The sequence below is a fragment of the Cibotium barometz genome, chromosome 44 (assembly GCF_041138505.1).
Source record: "Cibotium barometz isolate CiBa-2024 chromosome 44, ASM4113850v1, whole genome shotgun sequence".
Taxonomy (NCBI): Eukaryota; Viridiplantae; Streptophyta; class Polypodiopsida; order Cyatheales; family Cibotiaceae; genus Cibotium; species Cibotium barometz.
In genome coordinates, this window is record NC_141089.1 from 31,380,675 (window position 1) to 31,387,690 (window position 7,016).

The following is a 7,016-nucleotide window of genomic DNA, read 5'->3' on the forward strand; positions in this document are numbered from 1 at the left end:
AGGAGAAGATGGTTGAGGATGATGTGTTTTACACTAGACTCCCATGTCGAGATATGGTGTGATGTTTTACCTCATGAGAGTAATTACTTTTCTTTAAAAAAAAGAAAAACACTTGCAAGCACAAGGGGAAAGGGCTTACCTAGTGATGTTTTCCCATGTGCGCTAAGGAGGGGGATCACATGCATGCATGACACAACTCATTGCAATAGAGATACAAATAATACATGTTCAATTGCCCACAATTGCCCACAACACAATTGCTTCACATCGTGAGTTCTTGCATGATCACATGAATGAGGCCGCTTTCTTTGAACAAAAATGGGCAAGTGTTGTGAAACGAGTACGGAAGGGGGTGCTAGTTATATTTGAGCTACTGCACTTGTTCAACCCCCTATGTCCAAGAGCGGGACACGATAAGTGTAAGAAAAGACGGGTGGGGAAAATAGCTGGGTGTATAAGGTGGTGACCTTTCTCCTCCTTGGCACAGGTTTCATTATGGCCTAGCCACCCAACCCCACTCCCCAAAGGGGTGAAAGAAAAAGTCAATGTTCCTCCTTTCCAAAAAGGAAAAACCCAAATGGTGAAAAACCTTCATCCCTAAAAATCATAGTAAAAGAATAAAATCAAAAGTACTTCATAATATAGTCTTAAAGAATTTGAAGTATTTATAACTCGTAGAACCAAAGGGCGATCTATAAGCTTCCTTATTAGTTGTTCATCCTCTGGTCACTTTCACTTTCAGAGTATATGAAAAAGAAACAAGTAGCCACAGGTACCTCTCCAGCATACTTTGCGAGAGCAGTCTGCAATTTGTTCGACTCATGTTTCACATGTGTCGTGAGAGAGAGAGAGATGTATATCCTTTCCTGGCGCTGTGTGTGGGGGTCTCCTTTACTGCCGCCCCAACCACCCTGTGTATTGCAGGTACGGTCCAAGTAGTTGTGTGATGGTGGGAGAAAGGGAAAGGTTAGCAAACAGATGAAAGAGCTAAAAATAGCTGTTGATCCCGCTGCAGAATGGGGCCTTTTCTTGGTTTATATACGCTAAGCGTTTCATCGAAGGGCTGCAGAAGTGGTGGTTTTGGGCCAGTGAAATTGCAGATGTTTGTGAAGATCGCGGCCTGGCGGGGCAGTGAGCAGGTAAACTAAAGATCGCGTTGACTTCTATCAGTTGTGAGCATTCTCTGGGTTGGGTCTTGACTCTTAACAAACACAGGAGGCTATTTGGATCATGTAAAAAATTGGGCTTTTTTCATTTTCTGGAAAAAGCATAATCGAACAAGAAAAGGAGGCCATTTGTGTCGGAGCAGAGCAGAGATTGGAGAAGTAGGTTGCCCCAAGTTCTGATTCATTTCTCTGATCTTTTAACAGGCATTCAAATTTTGAGAACAATGATATCGGTTTATTGGTGTTGCTGTCACCACTTTCATTTGATGTTGCCACGTGTGGCTTCTCTTTCCACTGTGCTTGCAAGACTTCCCTTTACTGTATAGGAGGAGTAGAGATTGTTATCAGGTTAAGGTAGTGATAAATAATTTGGGGTTTTCCCCACCTCAGGGGAAAGGTCTGTCTGTGTGTGGTTGATTGGGGGGCGGGAGGGTGGTTGTTAATGGCCTTGACAGGCTCGGATTTCTCATCACCTACCATACAACGACACGCCTTCAATTTGGCCTTCATTCATCATCATGGAAAGGCGCTCCATTGACCTCAATAAGCATGCCTTTGATCTGAACGAGGTACCTTTAAATGATCTTAATTTGGGTTTTCATGATGCATCATCATCGTCTCACGAGCTAGTGCACTCATGCCCCCCCAAAAAGGGGGGCTGGCTCGAGCTTTTCCGCAACATGTTTGGGCAGGAGAACATGGTCGTGGGAAATTTTCCTTTCATGCCTTATGCTACTGCACTGAACTCCAGTAGGAGCAACAGCATAATACAGAGTGATCAAAAAGTACACAGTGATAACAGGATACATGGTAACCAAAGTCTACACAGTGACTACTACAAAATACAGGGTGACCACGGCTGCCATCAAAATTGGGAGAAAGGAAAGCGGAGTAGATCCTGTGGTGAAAGCCTTGGTAGCCTGCTGAAACATAGTAACCAAAATCTACACAGTGAACAGGAAATACAGAGTGATCATGGCTTTCATCAAAATTGGGAGAAAGGAAAGCGAAGTAGAGCCGGTGGCAAAAGCAACAGAACTCAAATCCAACCTTCCTATGATGTTTTAGGACAGCTCAATTACAGGAAAATCTTTCAAACCCCCTTTCTGCATATCTCCGATCAGGGTAGCATCAGTTCACATGTTGGACAGCGTTGTTATGATGCTCTAGGGCAGCCTGGATGTACAGACAACTTCAGTACCTCATTTCATCATGCTCCTGAGCAGTTTAACATCAGTTCAAATGCAGGGCAACCTGGCTATGATGCGCGAGGGCTACCCAAATGTGTAGACAGTTTTCATACCTCCCTTCATCCAATTCCGGAGCAGGGCAACACCAGTTTAAGCATCAAGCAAGCTCTCTTTCATGGTTATAATCAGTACAAAGCTCCCATTCCCTTATGGGATCTAAATTCTCACCCCATTCTTCAATGGAATGCAGATTTCCATTCCATTTCACAGTCCAAGGCTCCTTGCAGTGCAGACTCTGGACAATCTTTTCACCCAGCATATTGTCCATCAATAGATATCAAAGAAATCCAGTCTCAGGTTACGAAGAAGGATAATGCATGTGAGCAAACTTTCAATGATGCATCCCAAACAAACTCTAGGCAAATGAATAGCCTTTCAAAGCAGGAAAAAAGTTGCAAAGCTGCAACATGCTCGAAGAATCAAAATGGGCTTAGTTGTTCTCAAAAGAAGTGTGGTAGTGCATCTCAAAGAGGGAAAGCCTTGGAGCCAGTAAGCTGTGGGAATCCACGATCATCTTCTGCAGACACTAGGAAAGCTCAAGCGCCCGCTGTCAAAATCATTGCATCCCCTGATTGGTTACCAGCTGGATGGATAACAGAAGTTAAGACTCGCAAGGCTGGGAGCACTGCAGGTACCACAGACAAGGTACCTCTATTTATTCTCACAAGATTTGCCTTGCATTCATAATGTATACATTGCTTTTGACCATTGGATGGTGTGTATTTTGAAAATTTTAAGTGGTTCAGTAGTTTTTATGCTTATTTGCTTTTGGAGTTTTGATCTGATTAAGACATTTTGTGAGCAGTATTATAAGGAGCCAGTGACAGGCCGTCGGTTCAGGTCCAAGAATGAAGTCATGAGCTTTCTACAGACAGGGCATATGTGCAGGTACAAACCCCAAATTAAACCCTTAAAAGGCTCAGCTCCCATTGCTACCATGTCTTCATTGCTGCCACGACAAGAGCACAGGGCAGGCCTTCTTGATGGTTTTAAAACAGCAGCAGTGAAGCGTAGCTTTTTTCCCCTGGCAAACAATTTTACCCGTGAAGCTTCCATTTGTCAGAGTACCGGTTCACGCAGTCTAGAGAAAATTTCAGTCAAAGAGGAGGAGGATGTGTTGCAGGGTACTTTAATGGAGCGTTGTGATCGTAGTGAAGTCCAAGATGCTGCCACTGCAGTAGAAGGATCATGCAAGATAAAAATACCAGAAATTGTTAAGATAGGGAGGTGCGATCACTCAATCGGACGTGGATCTACCGTTGTGCAAATGGATCAGGAACCAGGTTCGTTGTGAACTGATTGTCTAGGTCATCAAATTTTTCTCTTTCCAATGTTATTGCCTGTGAATTGACTTTTTCTTTTTCCAATGCGAGAACCTGCATTGTTGCATCTCTAATTGTTGGCTTTGGCCTCTGACTTGGGAAATGAATTGACAGTCTTGGTGTGTTTTCAGTCTCCTGTTTTACAGTGCAACAAAGTAAAAGGAAAATGGTAAATGACAGCTCACATGGGTGGCCTTCCAAACGTTTATGTTCTAAAGTCAAAGAAATGCAAGATCAAAATAAATGGATCACTTGCGTGAATTCATTTTTGCAGAAAACTGAACCACGAGCAACTCCTGCTGGAATGGAAGCCATTGATGGAAGGGTAGCAGATACTAGCTATCCAGGTTTTCTGTACAAGCAAGAGAATAATGTAGTCCAAGACAAAGCAGTTGTTCATCCCTTCCCTGCCAGATACAAGGCTAACGAAAGTGTACTTGCTTATGAGACAAAGCTGATTTGTAATACTTTCCAAGTCAACAATGCGTGTGCTAGGGATCTGCACCCCAAAATATGGCACGTGAACAAAGGTTGTGAAAAGAAAGTTCTAAAATTAACACTAAAGCAAGAGAGGGAATTGTTCGTCTCATTAGGGAGAAAGTTATGCCAGAAATTTTTGGCTTCCCTCAATGAGGCAGTTATGCATTAGTTCAAGAACCAGGGCAAGAAACTTGGGCATTGAAGGCTGGGGCAGAAGTGATGGCTTCGTGTGTAAAAAGCAACCCCATCGTTACACCTTGTACTATGCTGACTATCGTTCTGTGGCTTTAAGAAAACTATCATCCAATTCAGGAGGTGTCGGACATGTAGGACTTATGCTGCCTAAATTTTTCTGCAGGGCAGCAGATAGGGAAATGCATTTGACTTAGATTATTGGCTAGGCTAATATACTTGATAGATTTTTATTGAGCAGGTCATGATAGAAGAGAGGCAAGAATATGTGAAAATACAGAATGAGGCCAAAGGGCAGAGAGTTTTGGAGGAGCAAGCATTTCAGTATTCTTTTGTTTCCTTTTTGCAAGTTCTCAAATAGGTGATTTCTCCCAGCTGTGTAAATGTAACTTTTATAGCTCAGTTGGGTTTATAAGAAGTGAGTTGGATAGCTGGGTATTAAGGATACTTGAAGTGGATAGCTTGCTTCACACTTTTCTGCTACATTCACTATTATCATTGCATATAAATAACAACCTCAGATGGCGCATGTGTATGGGGTAATGGCCAGTAGTATTTCTCTACATGTAGATGTCAAACAATTTGCTCAATGTATGCAATATACTACTGGAAGAGAGAGTCCATTGAACTGGACAAGGCATTCTTCCAGTTTACTCCCATTGTAAGGCATTTCCACTTTTGTGGCAAGGGCCTGGATGAAGAAATTTCATATTTGTAGATGCTCAAGTATTATGGGGATTTGGTTTTGACTTATTGTCAATCTCTTGCATTAAGCAAGCCCTTTGCACTGTTAAATGTTGAGATGTTTTCTTAAATTCCAAGAGATATGCTGACACATGCTTTCCTTCAGCCTCTAAACACATTTTGAGGTTTGATGCAACTTTTTTTAGGTTTGAGCGAAATGCTGTGAAGCATGGATGCGAGATGCCTGTTATTTGTTTTAATAAGTTTGGGCAGAAATTGCACTAAACCTTGCTACCTTTTCTACTCCCTCTTGAGCTAGAGATGGAGACTTGAGAGAGAAGAGAAGGAAAGACGGAGGAGAAGATAACTAGAAATCTCTTCAAAGTAGACCAATCCCTACTCACAGGCATTACTCAAAATGTCCTATATACAAGCCTCGTATGTCACAATTGACCGCCCATTTATAGAAAGAGAATTATTTACAAAGTTGATGGTCACCTATTACATAACCTTATGTTGCTCACCATCCCACTTAATTACATCGTGTATAAGCACTTAATGCTCATGGCTACCCTTGTTCTTTTCCATCGTTTTCATCTTCTCCTCCCATACCATGCAAAATAAATGTTGAGTAAATTGGAGCTCGTCGAGGTTAAATTCACGGTATTCGAAATGGGAATAATTGAAGGTACATTGCAATTGTAATAGTTGTTGGCTCATCTGGAGGCAAAACTTGTGGTAGAGAATGGCAATGTCCTTTTGGGGGTAGTTGCTATTGGTGTGGTAGTGAAGAAGGATAGGATTCCCAAGAGTGCAGGTAGCTTTGGTGGCTTGAAGGGCTCCATGTTGGAGAGGTAAGAGAGAGAGAGAGAACCAATGTTCTACATAGAGATATTGTATGACTCAAATGTTATCTTGATTAGATTAATGCTATCATGAAGACACACACCACGTACAATGCTTTTATAACCTTTGAAGGTTCTTTTGCATGATGTAAGCAATGATATCAAGCATGTATAAATATCTAGATATTATGTGAACCACTAGGAGTTGCTTTTACTAAAAGCTTAAATACATCTTTCCTATCCAAATCACTAAGGAAAAATACATATAAACCTCCAAGGGCTAGTTCACGTGTGACTAAATTGATAGATCTACGCCCATGTATAACAAAATCGGACGGCTAATAAAATACAAAAATATCTCGTAGTAAATATCTCGGCAAAATACCAAAATCATTGGCTATCCCACCAAAGCCAAAATACTAAAGGGAAAACCTTCATGGTAATTGCTCATGCCAAATCACCGCCATCATGTCCCAGCCATATCGATTTACAAGCACAAAGCTCATCAATCTCACCAACCTACAAGTTGCCCATTCAAACACATTAGCAATGCCTACTAAAATTGCACAACACATAAGCATTAAATCTAACACTGGTGGACACACAAACATAGATACACACATGATGACGGACATATGATTGACATGTACACATATGACTCTGAATCCCAACACCACCCCCCTCCCCTCCCCCCGAGCAAATGTGGGAGTGTGATGAGGACCCTTCACTAGTCAAGAATACACATATTCCAACTTTGGTAAGAACTTGGCATGTTCAATGGTTGTTGGCTCAGAGACACATGTAACTTGACTCAGAGGCTGGTAAGCTTGGCTTAGAGGCTGATGAGCATGTCCTCAAAAGGCTCAAAGGCTCAACACTAGCATGGATTAGAGCCTTATCCTAGCATAGAGCAAGTTCCATCTCGACTACAACGGCTCGATCTTGAATAAAGGGTCCGAGAAGAAGCTAATCTTTTGTGCCGCTGACAAGTCGGTACCCCTCAAGAGGGGAGCCATGCCAAACCTTGTGTTTGCCGACGAGTATTTTGGAAGGCCTTGGGGCTTTCCTGAGCACGAG

The 7,016-nt window shown here is 42.2% G+C and overlaps 1 pseudogene across 1 annotated transcript; it reads left to right on the forward strand.

Moving 5' to 3' along the window:
• Positions 1-718: 718 nt before the first annotated feature.
• On the forward strand, positions 719-5,245 carry LOC147613204 (uncharacterized; annotated as a pseudogene). Its single transcript, XR_015263376.1, has 4 exons — positions 719-3,061; positions 3,222-3,699; positions 3,870-3,907; positions 4,013-5,245. The product of XR_015263376.1 is annotated as an uncharacterized LOC147613204 (transcript).
• The last annotated feature ends 1,771 nt before the right edge of the window (positions 5,246-7,016 follow it).